At 35.9% G+C, this 10,029-nt stretch overlaps 1 long non-coding RNA gene across 2 annotated transcripts; it reads right to left on the reverse strand.

Moving 5' to 3' along the window:
- Positions 1-1,319: 1,319 nt before the first annotated feature.
- LOC110886719 lies at positions 1,320-6,787 on the reverse strand. 2 transcript variants are annotated; one of them, XR_004869990.1, is made up of 3 exons: positions 6,638-6,787; positions 3,773-3,857; positions 1,320-1,923 (listed from the first exon to the last, which is right to left on the reverse strand). It is a non-coding gene; the product is annotated as an uncharacterized LOC110886719 (long non-coding RNA). The 2 variants fall into 2 exon arrangements; XR_002562946.2 differs by lacking the exon at positions 1,320-1,923 and adding an exon at positions 1,961-2,349 and having other exon boundaries at positions 6,638-6,783.
- Positions 6,788-10,029: the final 3,242 nt, after the last annotated feature.

Raw genomic sequence — 10,029 nt, forward strand, 5'->3', positions numbered from 1 at the left:
ACGATCTTTCATTTTATTCGCTTTGAGTCATCCTTAACATCCCATTACTAATGTTACTTCTAATTACATTTCACTTTCATAGAAGGGTCGACGTATCATTATACGCATATCATAGACTTTCGATATGCCAATTCTTACTTATAATCACCCTTCTTAAACTCACTTATCCATACTTAACACGAAAATTAGGCATTATTTCCATGGTCACTTTTGTTATTTATGCCATGCGTATCTTTTCTACAATGTCTTGTTCAAATGAACATGGCCAACAAGCCGAGCATCAAGGTTAGTATTTCTTACGATATTTGTCATCTCTTACATTCTATCAGGATTTCCACAGTTACGAGCATTCAAGTTCTATACCACTTGGCGATCATTACGAACATTTTGAAATTCATTCTACATTTTTGCATTTTGGTTTGTATATATATATATATATATATATATATATATATATTCTATTCTATTACATCAGTCTCTAGTCGAGTCATAACCTCCTATTTAAGTTATAACTCTTTTTATACATACCTGACGGAAGTAGATTCCGTTGATTTGTTATCCATACCTTACGAAGATCATTCTCTTCCGATTAGTGACATTGCGTGTCCATTCATCAAGCTCACCTACGAGTACAAAACTTAAAATATCAAAACATTAACTAACGAGCCCAAATGGCAATCGCCATCTGACCCGCATGACCCGTTTATCCTTTCGACCTTCCCGCATGCAACGCATTCGCATAAATACATTCATATATATATATATATATATATATATATATATATATATATATATATATATATATATATATATATATATATATATATATATATATATATATATATATATATATATATATATATATATATATATGAAAATTTAAGCATAGTTTGAATCATATCACTTAAGAAATATTTACTTGTCTGGTTCGTAATTACTTACACCTTCGGATATTTTCACTCCTATCATACTTTTGTTCATTTGCTTTACGTTTACTTATATAACTTGTGTGACATAATTATGGTCAGACTATTGACTTCTTCTCAAGTAGACTAGCTTTATTCGTTTATACCTTAAATCCGTTTCGCGGATTCGAACACCTTACTTATACCTTTCGTACCTTTCATGTTTTAAATCCGTCTCACGAATTCAAATATTGCATTCTCCTTTTTCATTCTTTGAAGCCGTCTCGCGGATTCAATCATTTCGTTCATGCCTTTCATTCCTTGAATCCGTCTCGCGGATTCAAGCATTGCATTCGCATATTTCATTCCTTGAATCCGTCTCGCGGATTCAAGCATTGCATTCGCATATTTCATTCCTTGAATCCGTCTCGTGGATTCAAGCATTGCATTCGCATATTTCATTCCTTGAATCTGTCTCGCGGATTCAAGCATTGCATTCGCATATTTCATTCCTTGAATCCGTCTCGCGGATTCAAGCATTACATTCGCATATTTCATTTCGTGAATCTGTCTCGCGGATTCAAGCATTGCATTCACATCTTTCATTCCTACAAAGTACTCTCAATCCCCCGAGAGTCTTACTACCCATTTCACCCACACGCCTAGCTGCTACCAAACTCTATCGGACATACCTGTAATAATTATCACGGTCTCACGAACGTCATACGTTTCTTGTGTACTGGCCAGGTACACATTCCACGTACTAGTTTCGTGTCTTCGCGTAATCGCCACCTTATGTCCGAAGAATTTAGTTTCGGCTCGTGTAACATTTTCAAAACTTATTTACCATGTCGTTATCATAATTTGTTCAAAATTTTTCTTTCACTTACTTAGCCATACCATTTCATACGCCCATACATTAGGTTTACATACCTGGGGTCAATTCGTTTCATTACTTGCCTCGATGCCGGTCCTAGACCGCATTCACGGATCATCTCTTCCAACAATTGCGCTTACCCTTCACAAAACATACTATTAGTTTCCTTCAAATACATAATCTAATCTTACATTCGCTTTTGTCTTTAGGCCTCGATCGAGTCTTGGATTGTACGGGTTCTTGGTCACAAGAGCACACCGGTTTGAGTTCAAGTATTTACCTCCTGTTACATGATTCTCTCAAACCAGGGCTCTGATACCAACTTGTTAGACCCTTAATCACGTTTTGACTAAAACGACGCAGCGGAAAATGAACTATAAAATTTCTTCCTTTGCCTTAAATCATTTAAATCAATCTTTCTTTAACTTAAATACATCCTTCGTTATAGACCAAAAACTACATTAACATATAATTACATCTATATCGCCACTTCCCCGTACAATCCATGGTCTTCAACTCGATCGTTGTCCACTTATCTCCCATGGTAATAATAATGATCTGACTAACCTGCGTTCACCATATATAACCAACATGTTAGTGAAATGGTAACACTATACACTTTAAACAATTTCATAGTAACTAATGATCACATAGTCTTCTATCAATGAATGGAACCCCAATAGCACGTTCTTCGGATTCGTTCCGTACACCAAGACTCCAACCTTCGTGAATACATCACTTACATACCTGCATTTCTAAGACCATTCTCGAAAGCAAAACAGTTAGCAACGCTTATTCCCCAACGTATTGAAAACTTACATCTTCACATAAACATTGGTAACTAACTCTTACACTCTACAATCATATGCCTCCATACGAGCATTCGAGTCATACTCACCCAACCACCTTCAATTATTGTACTTTATTCACGCGTAATAATTTATCTATAAGCATCCTTATGAACGAGTTTTATCTTCTCACCCGTATAACACGCTCTAACACATTCGACCACATAATTTAATTGTTTATAGATCCACACCCTCACATGAACTTGAGTTCTTAGTTACCTATTTAATAAGGTTGGTGCTTTCTTAAGTCTAACAAAGTTTACGAAGCCCTTTGGAAACTTTACGAAGCAACGGGTCGAAAACAAGATCACCCGGGAGCGCGAAACGGCGAAAACAGAAATCAGGAACAGAGGCACCGTCGCCGACGCCTCATCGGACCGTCGGCGACGCCCTCTAGTTTTGTCCGTCGGGTGAGGGTCCGTAGACAGCAAATTAGAGCGTCGGAGAAAACTAGTTTTGCATGAGGCGTCGGCGACGGCCCTAGGGGGCGTCGGCGACGGCCTCTCAAATGCTGGTTTTCATGCTGTGTTGTTTTTATCGTTCAAACACACTAAAACTCGCATAACTTTTAACCCGATTGTCCGTTTAACCTCCTGTTCTTCCTACATGCTTGTAAATTCACAATCTATCATATAAACTTGAAAACCCATACCCGGATTAAGAAAATTCTTATCTTACGCACTATCGACTTACTACCTTTTTACAAGTTTTGACCCGTTCTTGCATTTATTAGAAATAATCTGGCTATTTAACCTCGACTCCTCATAAGCCTTTTAATATCAACATTATTTATCATAAAGGATTGAATTCTTGGATGTCTTGCCTACTCTTAGCGCATTATCGCTCAAAAGCTTATTTTGACCCGTTATGGGTATTTACGCATTAAGTGGTTTATGACATACAAAACCATACTCCACATTTTCACACTTGACCATAACCATTACACTAATCGAATAGCTTCCTTATAGTCTACTTTTAAGATTGTTCGCCCAACATACCCATCAAGGGCGTTTTAATCAACTTTATTCCCATTATGCACAACGAAAGACTTCAACACATAATTAACATCAAACATCATGTCTAATTAAATAAAGCATTGTATTACTTAAACAAACTAAGAAGTGACTACGGAAATCACTTACCTTGAGTACTCCAATAAGTGTATTTGTCACCTTGCCTTATCTTGACCCGTTATCCTCCTATGCTTGAGCTCTCCTTGACACGTTCCTATTATCTCATTCCATGACATCTATTCAATAGTTAGTATACATAATCATACGCATCACTAATCACACTTCTATTCACGTGTCAATCGCTTAACGAGTTCAACATGTATCATAATACTACAATGCTAATCAATCTAACAATTTATCATTCCATCATCACAAAAGTCATACATGAGCTTCTAGCGTGCATAATTATGTATTTACATCATGTTCATTATTCTTTCAAAATTCCATACTTAGAATGATAACATTTTCTAAGTTAGACAACTTGTTTCATACGTTAAACATTTCATACCATTTCTTAACACCTTGGTTTTTACACATCCATTCTACTATTTTCTATCAACAACCCGTTTCGACCCGTTGGTGCAATTATATGCATAAACTAGTTGGTAAGTGTTTTAAACACTTAAAACAATCAAATAACTTACTAATAATTTATTAAAATCAGTAGTTCATGATTCATACAAGTGTGCATAACAATACAACTATTTTTACTTAATATTTATACTAAAAATGTGCAGCAACTTTCTGCGCAGCAGCTGTTCACGACACATTTTAACCCATTTATCTTCTGATTCAGTTCTTCATGTTCAAATATGAAATGATCTACACTCAGAGACCTTTCTAAGCATATAAGGATCGTAACAATCGGACGTTCCTATGATTTTATATGATTTTTACAAAATCAGCACAGAAGCTGAAATGCTTCCAAACAGCTTGCTGTCAAAACAGTATTGCCGACTTTGGGCACTGTTTTGGCCTGTTTAACATCCGAATTCAACAAACATGTTCAAACACAAAACGTAGTATGTTTAAATAGCTTTTTGAGCATATAAGGCTCGACCTCACAGGTCCTTCCTATGATTTTATATGATTTTTGCAAAATTGTTAAGTTTAAAGAGGGGCAAAACCGTGATTATAAAATGGATATAAAATAATAAACTGGTTGCTCTAATAGAGGAAGTGTCAGGCAGCTGCCTGACAATATTCCCGAGTTGTACTCCAATAAGTGTATTTGTCACCTTGCCTTATCTTGACCCGTTATCCTCCTATGCTTGACCTCTCCTTGACACGTTCCTATTATCTCATTCCATTACATCCATTCAATAGTTAGTATACATAATCATACGCATCACTAATCACACTTCTATTCACGTGTCAATCGCTTAACGAGTTCAACATGTATCATAATACTACAATGCTAATCAATCTAACAATTTATCATTCCATCATCACAACAGTCATACATGAGCTTCTAGCATGCATAATTATGTATTTACATCATGTTCGTTATTCTTTCAAAATTTCATACTTAGAATGATAACCTTTTCTAAGTTAGGCAACTTGCTTCATATGTTAAACATTTCATACCATTTCTTAACACCTTGGTTTTTTACACATCCATTCTACTATTTTCTATCAACAACCCGTTTCGACCCGTTGGTGCAATTATATGCATAAACTAGTTGGTAAGTGTTTTAGACACTTAAAACAATCAAATAACTTACTAATAATTTATTAAAATCAGTAGTTCATGATTCATACAAGTGTGCATAACAATACAACTATTTTTACTGAATATTTATACTAAAATTTGTGCAGCAACTTTCTGCGCAGCAGCTGTTCACGACACATTTTAACCCATTTATCTTCTGATTCAGTTCTTCATGTTCAAATATGAAATGATCTACACTCAGAGATCTTTCTAAGCATATAAAGATCGTAACAATCGGACATTCCTATGATTTTATATGATTTTTACAAAATCAGCACAGAAGATGAAATGCTTCCAAACAGCTTGCTGTCAAAACGAATTTACTAACTTTTCATGCTGTTTTGACCCACTAAATCTCATAACCAGCCTCTTATGACCAAATATGAAATGTAATATGCGAAACAACCTTTTCAACGATATATCATATGCCTTAAACCGAGCTACGGTTGATTTTATACGAATTTTTCAAAACAGGTGCGCAACAATAATTACTTCCAATCAGCTTTGTAAATCTTTGGAATTATGAACTAAATCTCGACTTTAAATCATCAATTCATGTTCACAATTTATGCTAAGCATCATAAACATGTCAAAGACCATATGATACAATAATTCTCACAAATTCTTACATAGAACATGAACCACATTGAAACTACACATGCGTGAATGTATGTGTGCATTAGCTAATGATTCAAGCATTTCATCAAACGCTTGGTGTGCATACAACATTATAAACACATTGTACAAGCTCTTAATACATGAATTCAACCAATTCACATAATCATCTTCAACCATGACCAATTTCAACATGAATTCCAACCAACATACATTCATACTTCAATTTCACATAAATTTCACTAACATAAAATTATTAGATTCCACCATACAACTAGCACAAATGGGTTTCACTATAATTCTTCATTCTCATCAAATTCAAGCAAGATTGATATTCTACATGATGATACTAGTTCACCCATTGATTCACATAAGCAATCCCAACTTCACAATTTGCCACCCTAGCCATATGCATATTGTTCTAAATCACCTATTAATCATAATATCATCAACATTTATCTAAATTGCAAGTAGAATTTCACAACTTTTTAACCATCTTTTAACATACAAGTGGGTTTTGCCTAATCCATGCTCATATTCAAAATTTAACATCTCTTGATGTTTTAGCAACCATAGCAACCATTATTCATACCAATTTTTGCATTACATACCCGAATTACACTAGACCCACAAAATCAAACATCACAAAATTGAAAATTTCGACTTACTTGATGTTGGGTATGCTTAGAGGATCATCATTCTTAGTTCATGCATTCAACTAGGCTTCAATTCCCTTTTCAATTTGAAGGTCTGCTCATGAATTAGGGTTTCACCCCTTTCTTTCTCCTCTCTGTTCGATCGTTCCACGCCCAGATATGGGTAGTTGGGGTTTTTTTTTTTTATTTTATATATAATCTTTCTATTTATTCAAAAACCACCCCTCATGTTTGTAACCTATTCATTATATAACTAGATTTCTTATCCTTATTTATTTTAACCAAACTTTTAACTAGGTTTAATAACCTAGTTATTCTGTTTCTTTTTTTTTAAACGTGCTAACATATTAACAACTAGATAATTTGAATTTTGGGGCGTTACAAATCTACCCCCCTTAAAGAAGGTTTCGTCCCGAAACCTCTTTCTTTTCTTCTACAACCCGTCTAGTCTTATTCTTCGTTCGTCCACTCATTCAAGTTACATTGGACGACTTACATAAATATGTTATGAGGAATTGGCTAATCCACATCCCATAGTCCATAATTTAAAACTAGCATCCTGACATATTATTTATACTTATCAAGATTTTAAATTTCTTTGCGAAAGCCAATCCCTAATCATCATTAATTTATTCATTTCCGCATACAATCTCGTTCATTCGTACACATTAAACATATCATACCTATTCATATGGAGGTACTTTTTCAATGATAGTGTAAAACTTTTATAAACTTACCCAATCTTTCTTTACAAACATTCTAGATGTGTTACTTATTTCATTCGTTCGCATACATAACTTCCCACACATTCATCATTAAAACACGATAGTTGTCTTGAATTTCCTAGCTTCATAATCAATCTGGGGTGTTCTTAGTGTTTAATGAATGCTAGAACTGAATTAAGGACCTTAGCCTAATAAACAAACAATTTCAACATAAGCAGATAAGGGGGACCCGTCGCCGACGGGCTCGGGAAGGCCCCGTCGCTGAACATTGCCCGTAGACAGACAGTTAGCGCGTCGGGTGGAGGGGTGCCGTCGCCGACGGCATAAAGGCCGTCGCCGACGGGCTCTCTGGTGTGCAGACGCTGTTTGACCAAATTTTTTTTTTGTTCCCGGGTCCTTTTTCCAACCTGAAATGGTCTCGGGCAGTCCCGAAACCTTCCATAACAACCCATAACGTCCCAACCCAGGTTATAATAGTAATTTATCCATAACCCATTTCCGTTTTCATCTAAAAGCATAGCTCGAAATCCTTAAATCACTTACTTGCGTGGCGCTTAGAAACGAACACACTTTCACGAGAGCGTAGGTTTGAGGGATTCGAGCATCGTACATTCATATATTAAATAATTTGCTAACCTTACTACCTTGGTGCAGTACTTGAACATGCAGCAACGAGTCGGTCCTCTTCGTCACCATCCATACCATGTTTCGTATTGACCTCGTTCATCCGTGTGACAAGCTTTCGCTTATGAACATTCTTCCACTGACCTTGATAGGTTTATCACATTATGATATCTGCCATACTATTTATAAGATTGGGGATTATCACATTTCATTCAAGTTCATTTAAACATGATGTTTATTACTTCTCCTTGTTTACATATTACTACTTCCAAGATTCTTTTTAAAGCACTAGTGTGTTAAACCTATTCATACCGGGTCAATACATGACCATTTTTTAATATACATATCATTCTTATTGTTTGACCCGTTCTTGACGGGTAAACACATAATCATTATTTCGTAATTCTTTAACTCATTTGGTGTACTACACGACACATTTACTTTCTTCTCTAGCACTCCCTTGGTTTGAAACCAAATTATTTCTCAGCTTCTGCAGTTTGACTTTTCAGGGTCAACTGCCACTTATTTCTTATTATATACATGCGTATCGAAGTACACGTTTGTACTCTTTTTCAATTCAAACATGCTTACGACCTCATAGCTTCACTGTTCCAGTGTTTTCTTGCAAATACTTACCCTTACTGTTTTAAAGGTTAGTCATAATACTTATTTCGCTTACAATACCAACATTTTAGTTCCATTCGCTTATATACTTTCATTTCTTTTACGCATTCGAGTATCCAATTAAATGGGTAATGGCATATATTCTCATAATGAGATTCAAGCATACCACTTACGACTCGGTAACATCGTGTTAATTGTGTTCAACATAAATATTTCGTTCTATCCGTATAACGGGTTGAGCTTCATACATTCATTATTGCATTCACGACCACCCGTTCTAAACGGATGGTACCCTATCCTTACTCGACTTGTTCAACTTGAACCGATCGATTTGCATAGCTTATCATAACCTTCTTTAGCATAACCAAATCCGCAAGGGATTTGCATCATTCGTATCTTTCATTCTTTGAATCCGTTTCGCGGATTCAAGCATTGCATTCACATCTTTCATCCTTGAATCCGTCTCGCGGACTCAAGCATTGCATTCATATCTTTCATCCTTGAATCCGTCTCGCGGACTCAAGCATTGCATTCATATCTTTCATCCTTGAATCCGTCTCGCGGACTCAAGCATTGCATTCATATATTGTCAATCCATACTTTCTTATGGACTCAATATTTCATTCTTATCACTTATACCTTTCACCCTTACATAGTACTCTCAACCTCCCGAGAGTCTTACTACCCATTTCACCCACACACCCAGCCGCTACCAAATCCTATCGGACATACCTGTAACAATCATTACGGTCTCACGAACGTCTTATGTTTCTTGTGTACTGGCCAGGTACACAATCCACATACTAGTTTCGTGTCTCCGTGTAATCGTCACCTTATGTCCGAAGAATTAGGTTTCGGCACGTGTAACATTTTCATAACTTCGTTTCCATTATATTATTATATTTCATTAAAATTTTCCTTCACTCGATAACTTTTAGCATTACATGCACCCTTATGCAAAATTTACGTACCTGGGCAATGGTCTTATTACATGCCTTGGTGTCAGTCCGAGACCACAGTCGTGGATCATCCTCATCCAAACAACTATGCTTATCTTACACACAACATAATGTTAGTTTCTTCATAAACATACTTAAATACATACTTACATTTGCTTCTACCTTCGGATCTTGATCGAGTCTTGGATTGTACGGGTTCCTCGTCACAAGAGCACACAGGTTTGAGTTCAAGTATTTGCCTCCTCATACTTGATTTCCCTCAAACCAGGGCTCTGATACCAACTTGTAACGCCCAAAAATTACACATTCCAAAATGTGATATTATCATACTATTATTTAACGAAATTCGGGCATGACCCGTTCGTAATAAGAACAATTCCCTGTAAGACTAACGTGTAATAACTTAAAATACGACGCAGCGGAAAACAAGAGCCCAAAAATTTCGTTCTTTAATAGACATATCAAACACATG

This window comes from Helianthus annuus, chromosome 10 (genome assembly GCF_002127325.2).
Source record: "Helianthus annuus cultivar XRQ/B chromosome 10, HanXRQr2.0-SUNRISE, whole genome shotgun sequence".
NCBI lineage: Eukaryota > Viridiplantae > Streptophyta > Magnoliopsida > Asterales > Asteraceae > Helianthus > Helianthus annuus.